This window comes from Bufo bufo, chromosome 2 (genome assembly GCF_905171765.1).
Source record: "Bufo bufo chromosome 2, aBufBuf1.1, whole genome shotgun sequence".
NCBI lineage: Eukaryota > Metazoa > Chordata > Amphibia > Anura > Bufonidae > Bufo > Bufo bufo.
Window position 1 is genome coordinate 585,866,947 of NC_053390.1, and position 26,057 is coordinate 585,893,003.

General features: G+C 42.2%; 1 protein-coding gene across 3 annotated transcripts in view; it reads left to right on the forward strand.

The window, feature by feature from the left end:
* The window catches only part of GSTCD (glutathione S-transferase C-terminal domain containing), a 173,362-nt gene that overhangs the window by 114,431 nt on the left and 32,874 nt on the right, over window positions 1-26,057 (forward strand). The gene's annotated exons all lie outside the window — the stretch shown is intronic.

Sequence of the window (26,057 nt, forward strand, 5' to 3'; positions counted from 1 at the left end):
CAATTACAGAACAGTCCCTGGACAGTGTTTATATTACGGTAAATATGACTATAACCCCCCTCATCCATAGGAATGCACCCATGTACTGCAGTATATGGGTGTATTCCTATGGATGAGGGGGGTTATAGTCATATTTAGAATAAACACTGTACAGGGACTGTTCTGTAATTGGCATGTGTCTATATTAAATATGACTATAACGCCCCTCACCCAAAGGAATCCACCCATATACTTCAGTACATGGATGGATTCTTATGGGTGAGGGGGTTTATAGTCATACACAGCGTGCAGAATTATTAGGCAAATGAGTATTTTGACCACATTATCCTCTTTATGCATGTTGTCTTACTCCAAGCTGTATAGGCTCGAAAGCCTACTACCAATTAAGCATATTAGGTGATGTGCATCTCTGTAATGAGAAGGGGTGTGGTCTAATGACATCAACACCCTATATTAGGTGTGCATAATTATTAGGCAACTTTCCTTTGGCAAAATGGGTCAAAAGAAGGACTTGACAGGCTCAGAAAAGTCAAAAATAGTCAGATATCTTGCAGAGGGATGCAGCACTCTTAAAATTGCAAAGCTTCTGAAGCGTGATCATCGAACAATCAAGCGTTTCATTCAAAATAGTCAACAGGGTCGCAAGAAGCGTGTGGAAAAACCAAGGCGCAAAATAACTGCCCATGAACTGAGAAAAGTCAAGCGTGCAGCTGCCAAGATGCCACTTGCCACCAGTTTGGCCATATTTCAGAGCTGCAACATCACTGGAGTGCCCAAAAGCACAAGGTGTGCAATACTCAGAGACATGGCCAAGGTAAGAAAGGCTGAAAGACGACCACCACTGAACAAGACACACAAGCTGAAACGTCAAGACTGGGCCAAGAAATATCTCAAGACTGATTTTTCTAAGGTTTTATGGACTGATGAAATGAGAGTGAGTCTTGATCGGCCAGATGGATGGGCCCGTGGCTTGATTGGTAAAGGGCAGAGAGCTCCAGTCCGACTCAGGCGCCAGCAAGGTGGAGGTGGAGTACTGGTTTGGGCTGGTATCATCAAAGATGAGCTTGTGGGGCCTTTTCGGGTTGAGGATGGAGTCAAGCTCAACTCCCAGTCCTACTGCCAGTTTCTGGAAGACACCTTCTTCAAGCAGTGGTACAGGAAGAAGTCTGCATCCTTCAAGAAAAACATGATTTTCATGCAGGACAATGCTCCATCACACGCGTCCAAGTACTCCACAGCGTGGCTGGCAAGAAAGGGTATAAAAGAAGAAAATCTAATGACATGGCCTCCTTGTTCATCTGATCTGAACCCCATTGAGAACCTGTGGTCCATCATCAAATGTGAGATTTACAAGGAGGGAAAACAGTACACCTCTCTTAACAGTGTCTGGGAGGCTGTGGTTGCTGCTGCACGCAATGTTGATGGTGAACAGATCAAAACACTGACAGAATCCATGGATGGCAGGCTTTTGAGTGTCCTTGCAAAGAAAGGTCGCTATATTGGTCACTGATTTGTTTTTGTTTTGTTTTTGAATGTCAGAAATGTATATTTGTGAATGTTGAGATGTTATATTGGTTTCACTGGTAAAAATAAATAATTGAAATGGGTATATATTTGTTTTTTGTTAAGTTGCCTAATAATTATGCACAGTAATAGTCACCTGCACACACAGATATCCCCCTAAAATAGCTAAAACTAAAAACAAACTAAAAACTACTTCCAAAAATATTCAGCTTTGATATTAATGAGTTTTTTGGGTTCATTGAGAACATGGTTGTTGTTCAATAATAAAATTAATCCTCAAAAATACAACTTGCCTAATAATTCTGCACTCCCTGTATTTGGCACACATTTTTCATTAGGGTACCGTATATTGCCCCTGAGCTGTCCTCACCAAGGGACTTAGGCAGCAATCTACGGTACCAGGACAGGGGAGAGCTCCTATGGCGAGAGAAATGTAGGGACCTGATTGGTGGAGGCGGGGGTGGGGGGGGATGCAGGACCCGCTCACCACCAATCAGCTGGATGGCCAGGCAGCACAGAGAAGGGGATCCACCTGCTGCTGTGAGTGAAGGACGTGCGGGCTGGCGGCATTACTGCGCAAACAGAGAAGCCGCCAGCCCGCCCAACGATAGTGAAAGGCATGAATGGAAGCGCGGGCTGCCGGCATCATTTAGCATTTAGTGAAGCCGCCAGCCCACCCAAGGTACTGCTTAGTGCTGCGATGTATGCGCGGGATGGAGGCTTTACTGAAGGCTAACTTCTGCTGCCAGCCTGCACTAACTCCCACCTGTCCGCCCACAGTTTCATGGCAGCTCAGGAGCCGTTAGTGAGAGCTCCTGAGCTGCCGCAGCCAGCACATTTGGGGCCCCCTTCGTTTATAAGACACACAGACTTTTTCCCTCCACTTTGGAGGGAAAAAAGTGTGTCTTATAAAGCGAAAAATACGATATTTGGAGATTTTATGCCATTCTTTTCTGTAGATTCTCTCAAACTCGTTTAGGTTGGATGGGGACTGTCCGTGGACAGCCATTTTCAGGTCTCTCCAGAGATGTTCGACTAAAGTCAGTCTCTGGCTGAGCCACTTAAGGACATTCACAGAGTTGTCCCTAAGCCACTCCTGTGTTGTCTTGGCTGTGTGCTTAGGGTCATAGTCATGTTAGTATGTGAACATTTGGCACAGTGTTAGGTCCAGAGCACTCTGGATCAGGGTTTCACTAAGAATATCTGTACTTTACTCCAATCAGCTTTCCCTCAACTCTGACCAGTCTCCCTCTCTCAGCTGCTGAAAAACAACTCCACAACATGATGCCGCCACCACCATGCTTCACTGTAGGGATTGTATTGCGCAGGTGATGAGCAGTGTCTGGTTTCCTCCTGAAGTAATCTTTGGAATTGAGGCCAAAAAGTTAAATCTCTGTTTCTCCAGACCAGAGAATCTTGTTTCTCACAGTCTGACAGTCGTTTCTTTCTGGCTACTCTGCCATAAAGCACAGATTGGTGGAATGCTACAGTGATGGTTGACCTTCTGGAAGTTTCTCCGATCTGCACTCAGGATCTTTGGAGCTCTGCCAGAGTAACCATTATGTTCTTGCACAAAAGGAGGGCTGAATACATTTAATTAAAACTTAAATTTTATTGAATGCAGTAAAATAGATTAAAGTGTAAAACTTTTGGGAGTGCAGTTAAAGGAAATAATCTTACTAGATGAGAGACTGCTCCTCTATCTCCTATTTTAAATCATGGAGTCTGGGGTCTAGAGTCTAATCAAATTAAAGGTGATGGCTATAAATGGTACAGCCCTAAGCGGGGATTTGCCATGTACCAAAGCCTAGAGAGGCAGATTCTTTCTCGTCAAACACTTATACTTGGTGTGGAGAGAAACTCTTCTGCACCTGAGGTCTCTACAGACTCCTTTCTTACAATGTCACACTCACACACTCCTAGCAGTAGTAGATTGTCTTTGGAAATTACCCTTTAGGTTTTTGGTCACCTATTAGGTTCTTGGTCACCTATTACCAATGCCCTTTTCCCCCGATACTTAGTTTGGTTGGGCGGACTTCTTCCATTTAAGAATTGTGGAGGCCCCTGTGTTCTTAGGAACTTTCAGTGCAGCAGATTTTTTCTTGTACTCTTCTCCAGATCTGTGCCTCCACACAATCCTGTCTCTGAGCTCTACAGGCAGTTCATTCCTTCTTTGCTTGTTTTTTGCCCTGATATGCATTGTCACCTGTGAGACCTTAAATACACAGGGCTGTATCTTCTCAAATAATGTCCGGTCAACTGAATTTACCACAGGTGGATTCCAACCAAGAAACATTTTAAAGATGATCATGAGAAATGGGAGGTCACCACAGCTAAATGTCAAGTGTCATAGCAAAGGGTCTGAATTCTTACAGTATATCCATGCAAAATGTTATTTTTTCCTTTTTAATACATTTGCAAACATTTTTAAAATTCTGTTTTCCCTTTCTCATTATGGGATTATGAGTGCAGTCTAAAGACTTTCCGATGCACTGTAAGCATTCAGGGCTGTTTTTGTATTCACCACCATTAGCATCACTGGCTTATGAGGTGCTTGAGCATCAGATTTTACTGTATGTAACTACTGCATAAAAGACCAATTATAAAAGAAAGGAATGATGAATGGAATTTATAGTGCCTTTGGGGCATTTTATGGTTCATTTTAAGCGCAGTCAATCACAGGGAGTAGCGGTCACATTTGATGAGGGCCTTCCTATATGTTAATCATTGTCTTAAACAGAGCAGGCAAGCAGCTTCTTTACGAATAAGTGATTATGCCAGGTCTTGAAATGATATTACAAAGACTTTTCCTTAGGCCTCATGCACACGACCGTGGTGTGTTTTGCGGTCCGCAAATCGCGGATCTGCAAAACAGGGATGGCGTCCGTGCGCGTTCTGCAATTTGCGGAACGGCACGGACAGCCTTCAATATAAATGCCTATTCTTGTCCGCAAAGAGCGGACAAGAATAGGACATGTTATATTTTTTTTGCGGGGCCGCGGAACGGAGCAACGGATGCGGACAGCACACGGAGTGCTGTCCGCATCTTTTGCGGCCCCATTGAAGTGAATGGGTCCGCATTCGAGCTGCCAAAACGGCGGCTCGGATGCGGACCAAAACAACGGCCGTGTGCATGAGGCCTTATTATGTTATTTTTATAGTAAAGCAGGATCACATAAAACGATTCTGCTGTATTAAAGGAGCGTTAGACACGATTAATTGCCAAAGTACACTCGTGGACTCTATAGTAGAAATTCTGATATTTAACTTTTGATATTTTGTTCCATTTTGTTATTTATTTCCAATAAATTTTGAAAACATTGATGTAAAAATTGTAAAAAAAAAAAAAAAACTTTTTTTGTTATGACATTTGCTGTTGTTAATAGTGTTGAGTGAACTTCTATATTCAAGCTTGGCGTACAAAGTTCTGGTTCGACCATAAAACTTATGGTCCGTGGTAGCAGAATCCATAACGGAATTCTTAAATAACCCGAACTTTATACGCCGAACTTGAAAACAAGTTTGCTCATCCCTAGTTGTTAACAATTTTGTACAAACAGTAGGGGGCAGTAGAATATATTAATACAAATGCTTTTTTTTTTGGGGGGGGGGGACAACGGTGCTGGAAATATTTAGTGCAGTTATTGTATTTTACCATTCCACTATTATAAACCACAATATAAATGGAAGTATCATTCTGCCTCCCATCTTACACACATGAAGGCATCAAATACATAAAAATGCTGTGCATCACATCTTCCCTGGGTGCAGATGATGCAGTAGATTATTATTTATTTTTTTTGGGGGGGGGGGGGACAACGGTGCTGGAAATATTTAGTGCAGTTATTGTATTTTACCATTCCACTATTATAAACCACAATATAAATGGAAGTATCATTCTGCCTCCCATCTTACACACATGAAGGCATCAAATACAGTACAAATCTGACTTGTTCATCATGAATTATGCACTTTCTATTCATAATTGTCCATCCATAACATTTCTTGAAAATGTTCTATATGCTTAAACTGACAACAGCAGTCACAGTACTATATAGCACAATACAGTGCCAGCAAAGTGAATTAGATTTGACTAATCTCATGTTTACTTGACCTTTTGTGCGGATTTTAAAATCTGCAGCATATCAATTTTTTGTGCGGTTTCCGCACCTTTTGTAGAGTGTTTTTTTCTAAAGATTTCAATGGGATTGTTAAACAGAAAATCTGCAACAAAAAAATGCGCCAAAACTGTGATAGTCTGTTTTTGTGCAGTTGTGGTGAGGATTTCTGCTTACAAATCTGTACCATGTGCAGGTACTCTTAATGGGGTTATCTGACTCTTTGTAACTGATGACGTATCCTCCGGATAGGTCATCAACCTCATATCGGTGAGGGTCCGACAGCCGGGAGTCAAACCCATCAGCTGTTTGAGAAAGCCCCAGCACCTCTGTGAGCGCAGCAGCCTTCTTGCTACTTACCCTAGGCCAGTGGTCTAGGTGCAACATTCAAGTGAATGGGACTGAGCTACACCTAGGCCACATGACCAATGTTCATGATGTCACTGGCCTAAGGTAAGCAGCAAGAAGGCCACAGCACTCACAGGAGCACCAGGACCTTCTCAAACAGCTGATCGTCGGGGGTTCCGGGTGTCGGACCCTCACCAATAAGAGGTTATGTCCTATCCAATGGTCACCTACATTTGAAGTACAAATATGCAAAAAAGCAGATTGCCTCTTTTCCCTAAAGGGTATTCTGGTTCTGAGAAGTTATCCTCTGTTCACAGGATAGGGATAATTATTATATTGGTGTGAGTCCTACCGCTGGGACCACCACTAATCACGCAGAAAGGGACCGCATACCCCTTGGCCCCTCCCCCTTCCCAAAATTAACATAGTAGCAGGTCGAGCATGCTCACTGTCATACCTGCCTCTCAATGGTCGGAAGACAAAGGAATATGCACTCCTATATTTTTTAGTGAGGTGCTGTGGCATCTAGTATGCCCATAGATACTTGTATAGAGAAAACCACACACTATCCATATGAAGTATGCAAAGTGGATTATTTATTTTAATACACTCCAAAATTGTGCAAAAAATGAAAATAAAGAGATTGGAGGTAGATTTACGGTTGATTGCCTGAAACTGCAGGCGGATATTGTGTAGTGATAGACATATATATTATATTACAGCTCTGAATTCTTGGATTTGCCGTAAATTGGATCATTAATCTTGTCCAATGAGGCTGCAATATGTGAGATGTTTCGGTCGTTATTGACCTTTATCAATACTTTGCGTAATAACTTCATAGATTAATTTTAACTGTAAAAAAAAACATTTCCCGAACTCTGGTTCGGTTCCAAGGTACGTGATTGAGCATATTAAAAGTACAATGAACCTAAAGGTCATTGCGACGCTGACTAGTGAGAAGAGTCAGACATCAGGGTCGCACGTCACTTGAATTTGTCTTTTTTCTAGGACTCAATAAAATGTAAATTTCTTTTTAAAGACTGATAGGGCGTTTTGAACCCAAGAACACTGCATGTGAGGCAAGCGTCTAAACCACTGAGCTATAGCTTCAGACAGCAACCTGAAGAATTTTCTTCATCTATGTGATTGAGCATATTAAAAGTACAATGAACCTAAAAGTCATTGCGACGCTGACTAGTGAGACTATCAGGGTCAGGTGTCAGGGTCAAGCGTCACACTGGCATTATTCTGATAGTTGACTATGATATCTGACCATGTCCTAAAATGCACACTGTACAAGTACAATGAAACACATCTGGAATGAAATCTGCCATTCTGAGCAAGGCTTATACTTGTACATCTTCTTTCGTAACTGTCCGTCATTTTTGCTGAGTGGCAGATGAAGAACAAATGAAGTTCAGTTGGTGTGCACACATGAGATATCTCTGTGAATTTCATAAAGGGACATCTCTGCTCTGCACATTCATTAGTTATGTGTATGCTGGCTGATCAAGTTTGGAACAGAATGCAGAATTAGGTGCCTTCACCCCAACTGCTCGTCCGTCATTCCAGTCCATCATCATAACTCATTATCCCCGTACTTCAAGTTGTCAAGTGCATTTCTCTTCACAGGTTTTACTTAATGTTCTCGGCAAACCGGATCAATATACTCATCTTCCCTATTACATCATGTGTGCTTGGAGGTTTCAGGTCATTGCAGTTTTTATTAACAGCTCACAATTGTGTTATTTGGTATTTATATGAATATATCGCATATGCCGTGTGGCTGACACTGGATTCAAAGCTGATATCTTTCTAGATTATAAGATACTAGACCGATTCATGATTAGTATTAACTGTTTGACATCTGAGCTCCTGTGGCAGATGTTGGGGTATGTCTACACATGAATGCAATAAGGCTGCAGATTTGCAGCCAATTTAATCCTATGCATTGCAAAGGGTGCAATCCTGAAAATCTGCTGTGGATATAAAACAGACACAACAGGTCAGTGTCTATGTGGATTTTTTTTCTTTGCTGCTACTATACACTGCTGAGTTTCTCCCTGCAAATTTGGACAGATAATCTGCACCATATTCACTACATGTGAACACACCCTAAGGATTCTCAGATCAATCCTGCTTCCCTTCTGATGTAAGCTCTAGGCGGCTGGGAGGTTGGACGTCTTCTGTCCATGGTCTCTACGTACATCAAGCGAGCCCATAGACTTCAGTGTATGTATTCATACATCAGCATGCTCGGTTTATCCGTGATTGAGGATCTTTCATGCACATTGAAATCTGTGAAAACCACGGACACAACAAAGGTGCCATCCGTGTTTGGTCTGTGGTATTCATGGGCCATTTGTAGGAGATGTATGTGGAATACTGGTGACACACGGAGAGCAATAAACGGATACACAGTCCAAACATAGATCCTTCACGCATCAACCACTGACCGTCTTGCCGCGAAAGACGCCTAAGGGTGGGGTCCCATGTTGCAACCAACTAATAGCCAATATCTGGCTACGGTGCTGCCAAAAGCACCAACTCTGCGCAGTTTGCAAATGAATTCAGTGTTAACCAGTTCTTCATTATAAATGGCCTAAAGCTGCCTGGCCATTAACAATCAACAAACCGTAAAGCATTCATTTGCAGGCTGCACCAACTTGGGGATTTTGACCACAATGCGGCCCCAACCAGGTCATGACACGACTGTACTACCCCCAGTTTGTTCTTCTCCTGTTAAAGAGCCAGGTGTTCTGGATTAATGTTCAGATCAATGTTCAGACTTCCACCTTCAGTTGGAGGGATAATTTTAGTGCTCTGAGCGTCATGTATAAGAACCATCAGAGAATTAGGGTCCATTCTCACGTCCGTAGTGTATTGCGGATCCGCAATACACCGGGCCGGCACCCCCCATAGAACTGCCTATTCTTGTCCGCAATTGCGGACAAGAATAGGACATGTTCTATTTTTTGCGGGGCCGCAGCACGGAAATGCGGATGCGGACAGCACACTGTGTGCTGTCCACATCTTTTCTGTCCCCATAGAGAATGAATGGGTCCGCACCCGTTCCGCAAAATTGCGGAACGGATGCAGACCCATTTGCGGACGTGTGATTGGAGGCTAATTCTGTTGAAATGTTTGGACATTGGCATCAAGTTTTAGAAAATGGACGTGATTAAGAAAATTATCCACTTTTCACAGTTTTATTTGTTAGGAAACCTCCCAAATAATCTGGTCACAATGTATCCAACTTCTAAGGTTACTTTCACACTAGCTTTGTTGGATTCCGTCAAACCGCATGCAAAAGGATACTTTTGTCACAAGTTAGCGAAAAATGATTTATTTTTTTTATTTTATTTTTTTTCTTACAAAGTCTCATATTCCACTAACTTGTGACAAAAAATAAAATTTTACATGAACTCACCATACCCCTCACAAAATACCTTGGGGTGTCTTATTTCCAAAATGGGGTCACTTGTGGGGTATTTATACTGCCCTGGCATTTTAGGGGACCTAAAGCGTGAGAAGTGGTTTAGAATCCAAATGCGTAAAAAATGCCCTGTGAAATTGTAAAGATACTCTTTGGAATTTGGGCCCCTTTGCATACCTAGACTGCAAAAAAGTGTCACATATGTGGTATCGCCGTACTCAGGAGAAGTAGGGCAATGTGTTTTGGGGTGTCTTTTTACATATACCCATGCTGGGTGAGAGAAATATCTCTGTAAAATGACAACTTTGTATAAGAAAATGGCAAAAGTTGTCTTTGACAGAGATATTTATCTCACCCAGCATGGGTATATGTAAAAAGACACCCCAAAACACATTGCCCTACTTCTCCTGAGTACGGCGATACCACATGTGTGAAACTTTTTTGCAGCCTAGGTGCGTAAGGGGGCCCAAAGTGTGCGTACAAGATCAGGCCTGATCGGGCGAACACTGCGTTTTTTGTAGAGCCTATAAAACATGTCCTATTCTTGTCCGCAATTGCGGACAAGAAAAGGCCTTTTCTATATAGTTCTGGCAATGTGCGGATCCACAAAATGCGGAAAGCTCATTGCCGATGTCCGTGTTTTGCGGATCCGCAAAACACATACGGACGTCTGAAATGAGCCTTACAGGGGGTGATCAATGACGGGGGTGATCAGGGGTTAATAGGGGTTAATAAGTGACAGGGGGGGGGTGTAGTGTAGTGGTGTTTGGTGCTACTTACAGAGCTGCCTGTGTCCTCTGGTGGTCGATCCAAGCAAAAGGGACCACCAGAGGACCAGGTAGCAGGTATATTAGACGCTGTTAACAAAACAGCGTCTAATATACCTTTTTGAGTCTTGCGTCTCGCGAGATGGCGCGCCGATGCGTCTAGGAGGAATAACCCGGCCGCCCACAAGACGCATCCCTGCGTTAGGCGGTCGGGAGGTGTTTAAAGGGGTTCTCCGGGCTTTTAATATTGATGCCGATCAGCTGTTTGAAGAGGAGGCGCGCGACGTGCCAGCGCTGCCTCCTCTTCACTGGTTTACCTTCTCGCCGTCGCCTCTACAGCGGTGAGCAGGTGTAATAACACCTAACCGTCCCATTCATTTCAATGGGACGGATCGTTTGAAATTAATGGGACGGCTTGGGTGTAATTACACCTGCTCACCGCTGTAGAGGCGATGGCGAGAAGGTAAACAGTGAAGAGGAGGCAGCGCTGGCACGGCGCGTGCCTCCTCTTCAAACAGCTGATCGGCAGGGGTGCCGGGTGTCGGACCCCCGCCGATCTGATATTGATCACCTATCCTGAGGATAGGTCATCAATATTAAAAGCCCGGAGAATCCCTTTAAAGCGGCCCTGGAAAAACTAAAAGTGACCCTATTTTGTAGGCTTGTCCAAACCAGCAGAAGACCGAGCAACACAATTAGACGGGGCCAGCAATACCATATTGTGGCACAAAATACTGCTCCAGCAGAACTAAATACCACAGTGCAGCATAAAATACCTCCTCAAAAGCTGCCCCTCTGTGGTGGCTAGCTCCAGTTCCCATATTCTGTTCTCTTACTCCAGTTGCCTCAGGATGGCAATACAGTTGAATTCAGGATGCACATAATTTCTTGATTCTCCAAATGAATTAACTCTGGGAGCATCAGATCCTTACTTCCAAGGCTGACAGGGCTGTGAGTGGGACCCATGTGGCCCTCTGGGCATCGGTCCAACTGAAAGTTTATCTGTAGGGTTTATGGCCAGTTCGCCGCTGTTAAAAGCCTTGAATCCTTTGATATGAATTAAGCTATAAATGGGCATCATGGATACCTTGATAGATGTGTCTCCAGCTGTGAGATTAGTCAACAGATATCACTGACTTCTGACGTTTCCATAAAGAAAGGACCAGCCATCAGTTTCACTTGCCTTTCACAACCACCACATTAGACAATTGTCATATCCCCCACTTGTTATTGTAGGCAACATCTTAGAGACAGATTCAGGTATACAAAATGGCCATATACACACAACATTAGATACTGTGGTGGCAAATGTGCAGGCCCTGTGTAAAACCTTCAAACCATGTTTCCATGAAGTAGGCCATTGTGGTGGCCCTTGTCATTTTTATGCTTTCCCGGCCAGATCATCTAATTAAATAGATTAGTTAAACCGGTGCCTGTTTGCCTGTAATTATTGAGATAGCTGGTTTTTCTAAGAAAGAAAAAATGACAAGCCAAGGGCTATGAGGTTTCTAGGTCTGGCTGACTGCCAGTGTTTTTCTAGCTGAAGGTACAAATGAATGTCGAGGTGTAGGGGAAGGAGTCGGCTGACAGTATTATGATAAGCAGCAGATCTTCACGGCACATTACTTGACAGATAAAAACAAAGGGCTTACTGTAAATCTGTCATTCCATTGCCTCAGGAATGTTCCAGGTAGGGAGGGACGGCATGGTAAAATTAATCCTCCCCTAACATAGCAATTCCATTTTTTTCTCTTTTCTAAAATTTATCAATCAACGTGGGCATTGTAGGAAAGCTTTGTTAGCTTTTCCATTAGTAGACTTTTTACAAGTTGCTGAAGAATTGTCTTTTTTGTTTGCCTGTTTAAGCCCCTCCAGTCTCGATGGGGTTTTCAAGCCATTATACCTGCACTCTCGCACAACTAGAGTGCACTGACAGTCACTTAGAGACAGGTGCAGTTAGTCCCTTTACTTGTGTGTGTACCCAAGATTTCCGCAAGAAAAGTCACATGTATTTGTACAAAGACTGACGTCAGACAGCGCTGTGGGCCACACACAATGCTGTAACTGAAGCGGCAGGATGGTGGCTTCATGACCTGTGGCCTCCAGATCAAACCTGCATTGATCAGATTATGAGATCAGACCTTTTGGAGAAAGTGGCTGGTTAATTGCTTTCACTGAAGTATGTGCAGCCTCCCAGCTTAAGTGACTTCTTTAAAGGGGTCATGCCTCGTCTAAAAGAGTATACTAATTGTGTATTGGTATAAAGAGGATGCTAAGATGTTGATTTGCTTTTAAGATGTTTGAACGATATTTTGTAGATCTGAAGAGTAAGCTTAAGAGAGGAGGGCAAATTACATTGTTACGTGTATGGCAGACTATGTTTACTATAGAATTTTTACACCCCTCCATACCGTGATCCATAACTACATAAACAGTCGCTAAATACAACCTTGTTCCCATTCTCGGTTAGTAGCCAGAATGTAGCTTCTCATTGAGATCTGTCGTCACCGACATCCTACAGCACATGTTCGGGTCCTCTCCAACACGATTGGGGTCATTTATCAAACTGGTGTAAAGTAGAACTGGCTTAGTTGACCATAGAAACCAATCAGATTCCACCTTTCATTTTTTGACAGCTCTTTTGGAAAATGAAAGGAGGAATTGGATTGGTTGCTATGGGCAACTAAGCCAGTTCTACTTTACACCAGTTTGATAAATTACCCCATATATTCCAAGTAAAGAAAACAATTATTTTGTAATACCCCTCTCAACCTTGTGATAAACTGTATGTGTATATTCATATAAACATCCGCCATATCTGGATTAGTTTGTGTACCAAGCTCAGTATTATCATGCATGTCTGAACGTATTCTTCATCTCGTTACGTGACCATGGCTATAAGTCATTTTATTTCTGTCAAAACAGTAGTGATGATAAAAAACTGTCCAGCAAAGATGTGCTGAAAGAGGCAGGGGTAATGATTTTAACCTGAGTGAAGACTACTATAGTAATGAGATCACCTTTATCCTCAGACTCCAGTCTCCTGTGTAAGGCAGATCGGCATACCGCACATATGTATGTAAGTGTGAACTGCTATGTTGGTTGTGAAATGTAATGCAGTGTAGAATGTAGTGCCAACATGACATGTGAGAGCTCATAACTAGCAGGTATGCCACATTAGTAGGGCCCATTAGAGTCATAACTGGTTCACATTTCAAAAACAGAAAACTTACACGTAGACCATGTACACCTTTGGACAACCCTTTTCTATACATGCTTTTATGGTCAGAACGGTATGCATGCACACACATTTTTACTTCCGTATTCCTCATTCACTTTATGGAAATTGACCACACTTGCGCAGCCATTTCAACACCAGACAGCCTCCACCGCTAAATGCAGTCAAATGACATTGAAGTCTGTAACATTGGCTATTTTAATGTCCTCCTATCATGGTAACAGATTGGTAATTATCCCTCCACCCACCCCCCAAAAACACCGGTGTTTTATGCACAGTCTCTTCCATCTTGGCCAAATCCGCTTTTAACTCCTAACTCTTGTCAGAGCCTTCACGAAGTGAATATAAGACGCACTCCTCCCCCCCCCCCCCCCCAAAAAAAAAAGGTGCGGGGAAAAATAGCAGTGCGTCTTATGGGGCGAATGCTGCGATTTACAATGATACACGGCCGCCGCAATGCCGCACAACTGAGAGGGAGGAGGGGCTGGGGACCGGCATCTGAATTAGGAATGACAGCGGGGACCAGTGCAGTCCCTGTATTCTATTGCACCGGCCCCACTCACTGTTGTATAATCTTATCTAACCTGTAGGCATTAAGATATAAGAATCATGTGTAATCCAGCGGTATTACTTACAACTAAGCTCCGTAGCAGAGAGGAGCTAGGAGGCAGGGCGGGCGGCGTGTCACTCACTTTCCATAACAGTGTGTCATCCACAGATCCCCCATAACAGTGTGTCATCTACTGATCCCAAATAACAGTGTCCTCCACAGATCCCCCATAACAGTGTGTCATCTACTGATCCCAAATAATAGTGTCATCCACAGACCACCATTAGTTCAAAACCCACCAAAAGCACACCTTTTGGTTCAAATTTTTATTTTCTTATTTTTCTCCTCAAAAACCTAGGTGTGTCTTATAGGGCGAAAAATACGGTACTTAAAAAGTATATTTTTGTGTTGTAATTTTAATTAAAGAAATACAGTTGCATACATGGAAGAGAATCTCAGCAGTGAGACGATTCCCTACTAAGATAGGACAAAACTAAAGCATTAAGGCCAAAAAGCTAAATTGAGCACGTCAGTGGTCATACTTTTACTGTCAGGGTCACTGACCTTTCACAATGTTACAGACAATGGGTGTGGACCCACTGTGCCAACTAACCGATTTGACTTTGGGCTATCCCTGAAGAAGTTTACCTGGCAATTCCCTGCTTTTGACCCTTAAACCCCTATACAGGGATCTGGTCTTTGCAGCAGGGAATGCACCAGGACACTACCTCTTGGAATAGTCCCAGTGTAGCTGGCAGCTGACCAATGGGAGTCAGAGTCAGTGGAGCAGAACACCAAGGGATTAGGCTATACCCATAGTAAGGAAACAGGCCAAGGTCAGAGGAAGCAGAGTACATGCAAATCCGAATACAGTCTAGAGGGCAGAGCAGGCAGCTCAGTGTTAGCACTATAAACAGGCACAGGTCAGGTCAGGAGAATTGGAGTTCAGGACACATCAGTACAAACGTCAGTACACAGGCAACAGGTAGTCTGTTGGAGGTGACAGTTAGGAAAGTGTACTCCAGCCAAGGAGACCATGTTTGCATATCAGACAGAATGGAAGATTACTTTTCCTTGAAGATGTACCAAGATACTTAGGTTTTCACATCATGGCTATGCTGCACTAATTTTTTTCAAATTGTTTTGTCTATGGCTGGTCATACACATAAGATAGTTTCCAGCAGACCAAAAGAATCAGATGTAAAATCCAACATGCCCAATGCCTGTTTCCCTAAACGTCTGCTGTCAGGGAACAATAATTAACCTTCTTAGTGGCTAGAAAGAATGATGGAAATCATTTTGAGATCTACCACAGAGATAAATCATTTTTGTCTTATTTCTTCTTTTTAAGAATGAGGATGCACATTAGTAGAGGTTAGGGTCATACACCTCGTTACTTGGGAGGCTTATTTTTTAATACAGTTTTGCTATCTTAAAGACAACTCTTGACTCAGAAAAAATTCTTGACTCAGAAAAGTTTTCTGTTTCTCACGTGAGAAATTGAATCACCCTTTTACGTTATTTTTAGTCCATGCAGAATTGAGACGTCTCACATACAAACATAACCACTGTGTACACGCATTTCATACATTATTTTTGTTCCCTCAAAGCCCACAGTGGGTGGTGGAATGGTTTTACTAGAAAGAGAATGGAATCTGCTTTGAAATGGGATTCTGCTATTCTTCTTGAAACACGGCAGGAATGTGTATTCATCACGCTACCTGATGACTTACCAAACATTGCAGCACTGAAGGTGAAATGTGCTTTGTCACCAATCATAACCATCCGTATTAGAGAGTTTTGTGTATTGCTGTTTCCAACATATAATGATATTGATATTCTATTTGGATGGTTTCTGACCAATACATGGATCATATACTAATTCTCTGGTGTTGTTCAGTATGAGACATCAAAAATAAATGTTTTTAAATAGAAATAATAAAATATTTTAAAAACTGGTCTGTAGTTGGGCAGCTAGCCACAAGTCGCTATGCAAGCCCAGGTAAATTATTAGTTTGATTGCAAACCTCTAGATGCTGGCCAAAATGAATATCACTCAGGACTGTCTTGTGGCATACTGTTCTGTTATCACCCAGCCCCACTATTCTGTTTTTGGCTTTATAATTGTACTTTATCTTCAGCTTCTGAGAAGATGTATTATGTTAAACTAGTGATACATATAAGCTGATGATGTCTCCAACCTCACCATAAATATTAACACTCTGATTCAGTTGGGGGAGAAAGATAATTTTACGGTTCAATCATTATTTTATTAAATCGTATAATTGAATAATGTATAAATATATCCAATAAGTATACAAAACAGTAAAAGTACAAGGTCGAGAACTGGACATACCAATAAGTCTGAGGTAGTATTACATTCAATAATTAGTCTTACGGAGCAAAATTTCAAGCATTAGTGCCGTTGGGGCTTCCAGAGATGAATCTAAGAGCATACACGGCATTTATTCTCAAACTTCCAGACTAGTAACCACATAAGACAAGGAAGACATCACAAGACATGACAGACCCAAACAAGACATACACAGAAGGAAAGGGGGGGGGAGGTGTATACGATAGGAGATTCTGCTTAGTGTAGTATTTAGGAGCTATTACCCGGGACGAGAAAGATAATTTTTTGCCAAACTCTACCAAGAGAGCAAAAGGATTGTGCATGTGAAATCCAACATGCTTAAAGGGGTATTCCCATCTGAGACAATGGGGACATATCACTAGGATATGTCCGCATTGTCTGATAGGTGTGGCTCCAGCACCTATGTCGAGAATGGAGCATGGAAAGTGGTGACTGGAGGACCCTGGGTTTCCACAGGTCCGGCCGCCACCAAGCGCTCTCCTCATAGAAGTGAATGGGAGCGCACCGCGCTTGCACAGTGCGATCATAAAGTCATTTGTACCCCAATAAAAACTACAGCTTGTCCTACAAAAAGAGAGCCCCCACACAGCTCAGTCAACAAAATAATAAAATAAAAAAAGTTATGACTCTAAAAAACAGTTTCAGCAAATTCCATGTTAGAACATCCAGATGCCACGCTTTACGTTCTGAACCCTGTCATGTCCCCAAGCAGCAGTTTACAACCACATTTGGAGTGTTGCAGTATTTAGGGAAAAATGCAAAAAATTGTGGGGAGCATTTTCTCCTGTTAACCTTTTTGAAAATGAAAGATTTGGGCCTAAAGCAACATTTTCTTGTAAAATATGCAATTTTTTCATTTTTACAGCCAAGTAATTCTAAACTCTGTGAAACGTGGGCCGTTGGGCCAAAGCATTCACTACACCCCTTGAAATATTCCTTGGGGGGAGTAGTTTTTAAAATGGGATAAATTTTTGGAAGATTATACTGTAGAGTGTCATTAAATTTGACATGGTTCCTAAAAATTATTCCAGTAAAATCTGCCCTCCAAAGCCATCAGTTGCTCTATCCCTTCGGAGCTCTGCCGTGTGCCCATACGGCAGTTTGCGACTACGTATGGGGTGTTTATGTAAACTGCAGAGTCAGAGTAACAAATATTGTGGTTTCTTTGGCTGTATAACCTTGCTGTGTTACAGGGAAAAGATTAGGATGGAAAATCTGCAAAAAAAATTTTGAAATTTCACCTCCATTTACTTTTGATTCTTGTGAAACACCTAAAGGATTACCAAAGTTTGTAAAATCAGTTTCGAATAATTTGAGGGGTGTAGTTTCTAAAACGGGGTCATATATGGGCGGTTTTTGTTACGTAAGCCCCACTAAGTGATTTCATATATGAATTGGTCTGTTAAAAAGTGGGTTATGAAAATTGTTTTTAAAATTTGAAAAATTGCTTCTAAAATTCTAATCCTTCTAGTGTCCTAAAAAATTAAATTACATTTAGAAAATGATACCAACATAAAGTAGACATATAGTGAATGTTAATTAATAACTATTTTAGGAGGTATCACTATCCATCTTAAAAGCAGAGATTTCCTAAATTGCTAATACTTTTAAATTTTCTGTAAATTTAGGATTTTTTTAAAATATAAATAAAAGTAAAATATATCAACTCAAATTCACCACTAACATGAAGTCCAATATGTCAAAAGAAAACAGTCTCAGAATGGCTTGGATAAGTAGAAGCGTTTCAAAGGTATTTCAGGTTTGCAAAAATCATCTGGTGAAAACTGGCTTGGTCCTGAAGGGGTTAATGCTACCCTCTGGTTCAAGAAAAGTAATTCACATTAACTGGGGAACAAACAGAACATTTACCTGTTACCCTCCTTTTACGCTGCAGATCAAATAATTTCTGGGCTCCTCTTCTGCCATCCAAGATGGCTGCAATGCTTCTCAGACTTCCTGATGTATACTGTGCATTTTGTAGCCCAAGACACTTCCTTCTGCCCTTGGATTGGCCAGCACTGCTCGGGGGGTCAGCTCTAGGGGCCCTCTGCAGTGGACCATCACTTTGAAGGGGAATTCCCATCTGGGACATTGATGATGTATTGCTATGATGTGCCATCAACACCAGATAGGTGCGAGTCTGACCTCTGGGACTGACTCCTATCTCAGCTATTACATCATCGTGACGGGATTAAAGGTATAGTAAATATGCCAGCGACTACTCTTTAAAACTGTGGGGGTCTTTTACAAACGACACCATGCCTATTTTTGGCCTAAAATTTTTTACTTTAAATGCCCGTGCGACAATATTTTGCCGCATGGGAGTTTTTACGCCGTGTTCGACACTTGGGAGTGATGAGTAAGTGGTGGGGGCTTGGCGGGGCTGAGACCTCGACCCTGACAGTTTTGCCAACATTTATGCCTGTTTACGAGGTAAATGCTGACGAAAAACTACTACAGTCAGGGACTGGAGTAGTTTTAACTCCTGTCTCACGGACTGGCGGTGGTGTGCCTAAATTATGACAAGGCATATGGGGAAGCAAAGAACGGCATAAAAAGTGGTGTAAATGACCCCATGTGTTTTGTAGTTCCTTTGGTTAAGGTCGAGTGGCTATGGACCCTGATTAAAAAAAAGAAAAACAAACTTCTTAACTTTTACATTTTCCTTGATCTAGCCTGAACAGCTGATTTGTTGAAGATATGAATGAGCGACAGGAAGGAAGGCAATATATTTCCGGGAAGATGCATAGATTGTCAAGGTGATGAAAGCTTCTTGTACGGGACTGAATTTCTGGTAAACTTTGGTGTAGCATTCAGACCTGCCAGATACTAATTGCTACATAGTCACTCTGTAAAACTCACTCAGCAGGTCTAATATCCTGGGCTTACCATGGGAGACAAGGAGAACGTGAGACGGGAGATTGAGGTTACTGCTACATGTTAGTTCCTGACTGTGCCTGTTTGTGTTTACATTGGGGCTACATCTATCAGCCATATGTATGTCAGTGCGCCTGGAGCTGTTCGCTTTTCTACGTGCTGACAGCGAGACTGATCATTGAGATCATTAGTAAACTGCAGGTGAAACCCCCATGGAGTGTCGGACAGAATAACAAATGTTCTGAAGAACAAATGCTTAGCAGGTTCAGGGCGAAGGGACCTGTGTACAGATTCTATTAAAAGCTTAGCTCCCATTTACCGTTCTCTCCTGGCCAATAAAAATGTTACCGGTGATGTTATGAGAAAGTTCTTTCTTGGCTCCATGTAGGGGAAGGGTTGCTTTATTGATTCCTACTTATGGGTGGATAGATTATTTTCTTCTTTCGCTCCACTCTGATACCTCTGTGGTAGTCTACAATTCACTTTATATCCTGCCGAAGGTTAAAGAGAACCTGTCCCCACAAAAATGCAATGTAAGTGACGGGCAGCATGTTCTAGAGCAGGAGGAGCTCAGCAGATTGATGTATAGTTCTATGGGAAAAGATTCAGTAAAACTTGGAATTTACCCCTTAAAATTCCAGCTTATTCTGGACTTTGAAGTCAAGGAGGTGGTCTTATCAGTGACAGCCTTCCCTCTATGACTGTGTGTACACACCGATAGGACCACCTCTTTGACTTCAAAGTCCAGAATGAGCAGGAATTCAAATGAATACATTTTATAGAATCTTTTCCCATAAAACGTTTTACCAATCTGCTCAGCTCCTCCTGCTCTATAACCTGCTGCCTTCAACTCAGACACCATATTCAACATGACAAGTCCTTTGCCAATCCTTTAGACTACAACTTCTACATATAAGTACAAGCTCACCAGGAAGGCATTGCCTGAATTTTTCTGGTTTTGTTGCATTTTTTTGTTCCGTTTTTAGAGATGGGGGAGAAACTATTCCAGATACGTGCATGGAAGCCTCTGGGAAAGAGTTTTTTTTACCCTTGAGGTACAAATCTCAGCATGCACTGGATCTGGCATTTTTTCCCCTCATTGCCTGATGTATCTCTCTGTACATGGAAAAAAAAACACCCATTAAAAATGTTATTGTCACTATATGGTCAAAAAGTCAAAAAAAATGGTACAAAAACATTGATCAAGTCAGGTGTTTGGTTTTGGTTTTTCTAGCATTTTTTGGCCAAAAAATTCAAATACAAAAATTGTGAGTAACCCTAAAGTACACTTTGGAAAGTACACCCATAGGGTTTACCGGTATATAGATCTTAACAGCAATGTAACACCTGTTAGTTTGTTTTTCTAAGATTTTTTTTTTTTACACATTGGTCCTGTTTGTGAACATTCCAGGCAATCCTCTATGTGTGAAACAGCCTGAATTTTTTATATTCATTGCGATACTGTAGCAGCCTATTATGGCTGTAGAGAGATTTCAGGTATGTTTAACTCACATTGCCTATACAGAAATCAGTTGTATCCACTTCTAAGTTGAGAAACGTAAAGGAGTTTTCTGGTAATTTTTTTATTTTTTTTAATCAAGTACCCGCAGCATGATCCTGAAACAGAAGATTCATACTTTGCTTTGGTCTTCCGCGCTGCCCCGCTCTCTCCTTCTTTCGGTCCCTGCACTGTTTACTTCTGGCTGGCTATGGACATGCAGTACTGCAGCCAATGACTGGCTTCAGCGGTGATGTAGCTACAAGCAGCACATCTTCGCCAACTGTCATTGGCTAAAACAGTACCTGTGACCATGCCGGGACCGCAAGATGGAAAGAGTGGGGGCGGCATGGAGCTGGTAAGTACGAATCTTCTGTTTTTTGGCCATGCTGTGGGCACTTAATAAAAAAAGATAATTTTTCCCGGAATAAGTATTTAAAGGCGTTCTCTGGCTTCAACAAATAGCATTTATCCTATAGAGGACGTTAATACAATACACTTACTAATGATTCTCCATATTGCCTCCTTTGCTGGCTGGCTTAATTTTTTTTAGTCACATTATACACTGCTAGTTTCCATGGTTACGACCAGCCTCGACCACCCTGCGATCCATCAGTGGTGGTCGTGCTTGCAAACTATAGGGAAAAGCTCCAGCCCATGTGAGCTCCCACCAGGGAAGCCAGTGTTTTTTTTTCCTATAGAGTGCAAGTACGACCACCACTGATGTATTGCAGGGTGGTCGTAACCATGGAAACTACCAGCGTATAATGTGATGGAAAAATAAATCATGCCAGCAAAGGAAGCAATATGGACAATAACATTACATTAGTAAGTGGCTTGGATTAACTTTCTCTACATGATAAATGCTATTTGCTGAAGTGATACAACCCCTTTTATAGGTTTTCAGACCATTGATGTATAGCAGAATGTTCCCATTGACTGCCAAATAAGCTGAGGTCATGAGATGGGTGTTGGGTTAAAACACGAATTAAATTACAAAGTTTCAGAACTTTTTCTTATACGGTGGTTAAAAGAAGGCTGAATCTAGAAATTAACAAAATGATAAAAAATAAACTGGAAATGAACTTGCCTGCAGGATTTTCTGTGTTCCTAAAACATAATTCTAGGAATCTGGCAGAGACCATAGGCTCCATTTTCAGCTAGGTGATGACCGAGGGGCAGGACTTAGGAAGGAAGGGGTGGTGCTTAAAGTGTTTTTCCTGTTAGTACAGGAATAGCAGCCCACTTTGCAGATTGGAACCCATCATACTTAGGGCTCATGCACATGACTGTATGGCTTTTTCAGTGTTTTGCGGGCCGTTTTTAACGGATCAGTTTTTCAGTTTTTTATTTCAGTAGTGTTTCCGGTTCCGTTCCGTTTTTCTGTATGGCATATACAGTATACAGTAATTACATAGAAAAAATTGGGCTGGGCATTTCCAATAGATGGTTCCGCAAAAACGGAACGGATACGGAAGACATACGGAGTATATTCCGTATGTGTTCCTTTTTTTTGCAGACCCATTGACTTGAATGGAGCCACGGAACGGGATTTGCGGGCAATAATAGGACATGTTCTATCTTTGAACGGAAATACGGAAGCGGAATGCACACTGAGACACTTAATTTTTTTTTGCTGACCCATTGAAATGGATGGTTCAGTATAAGTACCGTATACTGAACACAAAAAATGTTAGTGTGCATGAGCCCTTAGGGATCCTGCACACCTTAGTATGCGTATTTGTTTTGTGGTTCGCAGATCATGGATCCGCAAAACACGCATCCAGGGCGAGTGCATGCCACCAATTTTTTTTTCAAACTCCACTAAAAATTTCTTATCCTTGTCCACAAAACGTACAAGAATAGCACATGTTCTATCTTTTTTGTGGGATGCGGACTGAAACTACGGTCTGTGCTTAAGGCCTTAATTGTTACGTCAGCAGGTCCATCAAACATCGGTGATGTTCGGCAATGCATGGTGGATGCTGTAATAAATGGAAACCTTGACTCAGCTGTGATCAGAACCCATGATTGTGAGAAGCGGAAATAAACGGCTGTAGAGAAATGTGTGGGATATTTTTCTTTTTTTTTATGTTGTGCATATTTGTATGTTTACTGCTCATAAACTTTAAAATTATGAAAATGTCTTTCATGCAGGATGATATACACAATTTGACAAAAAAAAGATGCACCCTAAGGGTCCATTCACACGTCCGCAATTTCGTTCCGCAAAATAAATTGCGGACCCATTCATTTCTATGGGGCAGCACGATGTGCTGCCCGGATCCGGAATTGCGGATCCGTACTTCCTGGTCAGCAATTCCTTTCCCCAAAAAAATAGAACATGTCCTATTCTTGTCCGCAATTGTGGACAAGAATAGGCATTTTCTATTAAGTGCCGGCGATGTGCGGTCTGCAAAATGCGGAATGCACATCGCCGATGTCCGTGTTTTGCGGATCCGTGGATCCGCAAAACACACACGGACGTGTGAATGGACCCTTATAGAAATGTGGGATTGCTGCTAAAACCTGGCATGCAGTTGTGGCTAAGGCAGATATGTAAATGATTAAAGCTGTGGGCCGTGCCACAAGAGCCTAAAGATGTTTTCTCCGCTGCCCTATGAAAAGGCTACTTTTGGGTAGTTTACCACTTGTTGAGGGATCTTGACTGCTACGATGCACTTAAAAACATTTTGCCCATTTGATAGACTTTGAGAGGGGGAACATCATTGGAGTGAGAGAAGCAGGACGGTTGTTTCAACGAATTGCTTGCCATCTACATCGTTCTGACCTATCGGTTAGGAGGCGTTGGGAACAGTGGTGATGTGAAGGCGCGCCAGCCCCCAGTGCCTTTGTTTGCAGAAACTTGAACTGCTACGAACTGGAACCCCATGGTCTCACAGTGAGCGCTGTAATCCTGCCTCTGAGGAGCAGCACACTGCCCCAACTGCTGGTGTGATGATCCGGGGAGCCATCGCATTCAACAAGTTGTGATATAAGGGACACTAAGGCTAAATGCACACGTTCAGGATTTATGTGCGGAGAATCTGCACTGAAATTCACAGGTGTTCGCAGCGAAATCTGTGCGGACAATCCGCATCCATTGGTGCAGATTTTCCTCTCCCTATTGAAGTGAATGGAGAAAATCTGATCAGGAAAGATAAAATAAATTGACATGCCGCCAATTTTAAAATCCGCACGGAAAAAAATCTGCATCGTGTACGTGAGAATTTCAAATTCTCATAGAATACAATGTACATGACCTACAATGTGAATTTTCCGCACACAATCCTGACCATGTGCATTTAGTCTTACAGCTCAGCGATATGTTCAGGACATCCTGCAGCCATATTTGTTGCCTCTCGTGGCTGAGCCTCCCACCGGCGTTTTTCAGCAGAATATTGCTCACCCACACAACACCAACAGTTTCCCAGTAATGTCTCCGACGACTGCAACACTTCTTTGGCCTGTCTGACCACCAGATTTATCGCCAATTTAGTATTTATGGGAACAGCTGGGACGCCAGCTTCAACAGCCTATGAGTGTGCAGGATCTACAGTGCCAGATGCAACATCTTGTGCTGTAGGATGCCATGTAACCTGGATGTCTCCATGCCCGTATCTCATCTTGTATCTATGGTAGTGGCAGCCCAAAAGGGTACTAGAGCCTCCTTTCAGTTGAACAGATTTCCGCAAATAAACTTTTCCTTTTGCTCTAATATTGTAATCAAATATCATCATTACATTCACACTTATAACATTTCGGTTGACTTCAATAAATCCTTCTTGGTGCATTTTCTTTTGTCAATGAGTGTAATACGTGTTCTTCTATAATGTAGTACCAGCACGGGCCGAGAATCACACAGATTATTGTTCATAGTAACGCTTGTTAGCGATGATCGGGGTAACTCTAACGCTAATCACCCAATGAACGAACAAAATGCGATCTCCTGCCGGCAAACAACGAGTCCTTATCGGGAAGAGCGATGGCATTAGCGATCGCTTCTCCCCATACTCTAGATGAGATCGCTTAATGTAAATGCAGCGGTCTCCTCCGCTAACGTTTCCTTCCCGACAATCTGCTGTAATATCGTCTCGTGTAAACGGACACTTAGTTCCAGTTCATAATCACAACTGAAGTCTTTATTTCCTCGGACATTTTAAAATAAGTGTTTATAGCAGGGGGTGCAGTGTTTCCAGAGCCTTATCTTCAGTTACCATCGTTTAGTCAGACCAGCTCTTCCATAGACTCCAATAAAGACTCCAGATTGTCATAGTCAGGGTCATGTAAGAACAACAACATGCAGCGGTGAAGCGCCAGATTATAACTGCCAGTAGTTTTTTTCATGCATATGGTGTATATGACCATACTTGTGTCTTTTCTTAAAGGAAATCTCCACATTTGTTTATATTTCTTGTAGAATGCATTTCTTCATGGTTGATGGGTTTATCTGACTTCATGCAACCTTGTAGATACAGGGTTGGATAGTCCTCTGGAACGTTTTTGTGGGATGTAAATGTCATTAATATAGCAATATATGGGACACCTCCAGATTCATAAATTTGAAACTTCTCCTATAAAGTTAAATGGTTTTGTGGGACTTTTTAACTGATGACCTATCCTGTGGATAGGTCATCAGTATCTGATCGGTGGGGGTCCGAAACCCTGGCCAATCAGCGGTTTGAGAAGGCCCCAGCGCTCCTTCACTTGAATGGGGCTGATCTGACTATGTGATCATCTATTCTAGAGTAGACCATGTGACCGAGGCTGTGAGACGGTCGTGGCGCTTAGTGGAGCACCAGTGCCTTCTCAAACAGCTTGTTGGCGGGTGTCCCGTGGTCAGATACTGATGACCTATCCAGAGAATAGGTCATCAGTATAAACGTCTCAGAAAGCCCCTTTAAACGGTTGATATTCAGAATAGACCTGATTCCGATGGTGATTTTAATCATAGTTATACCTTTCAACTTCTCGCGTTCACCAGATAATCGTCCACACTTTCCCATATATATTAGAAGATGCCACCATGATACCACCATTGGTTAGTGACTGCTCATGCTTACTTTACCCGATCCTCTACCAGCTGTTTTTTCTCAGTTAACATGAAAGCTGGCACACACAGCACAAATTTCAAGGCAAGCAGGTGCCTGATAAGGTTCAACTTCCTATCATTTATAACCATGAAAATGTTGCTTTTATGGATACTCTTCTATAAATTATCCTGCAGAAATGGGGATGATTTATTATTGGTGTTCCCAGTGCACTCAATGTAATTATATATGACTGTGAAAAATAGGAGCAGATGCATAATGTGCGCCAACCAAAAT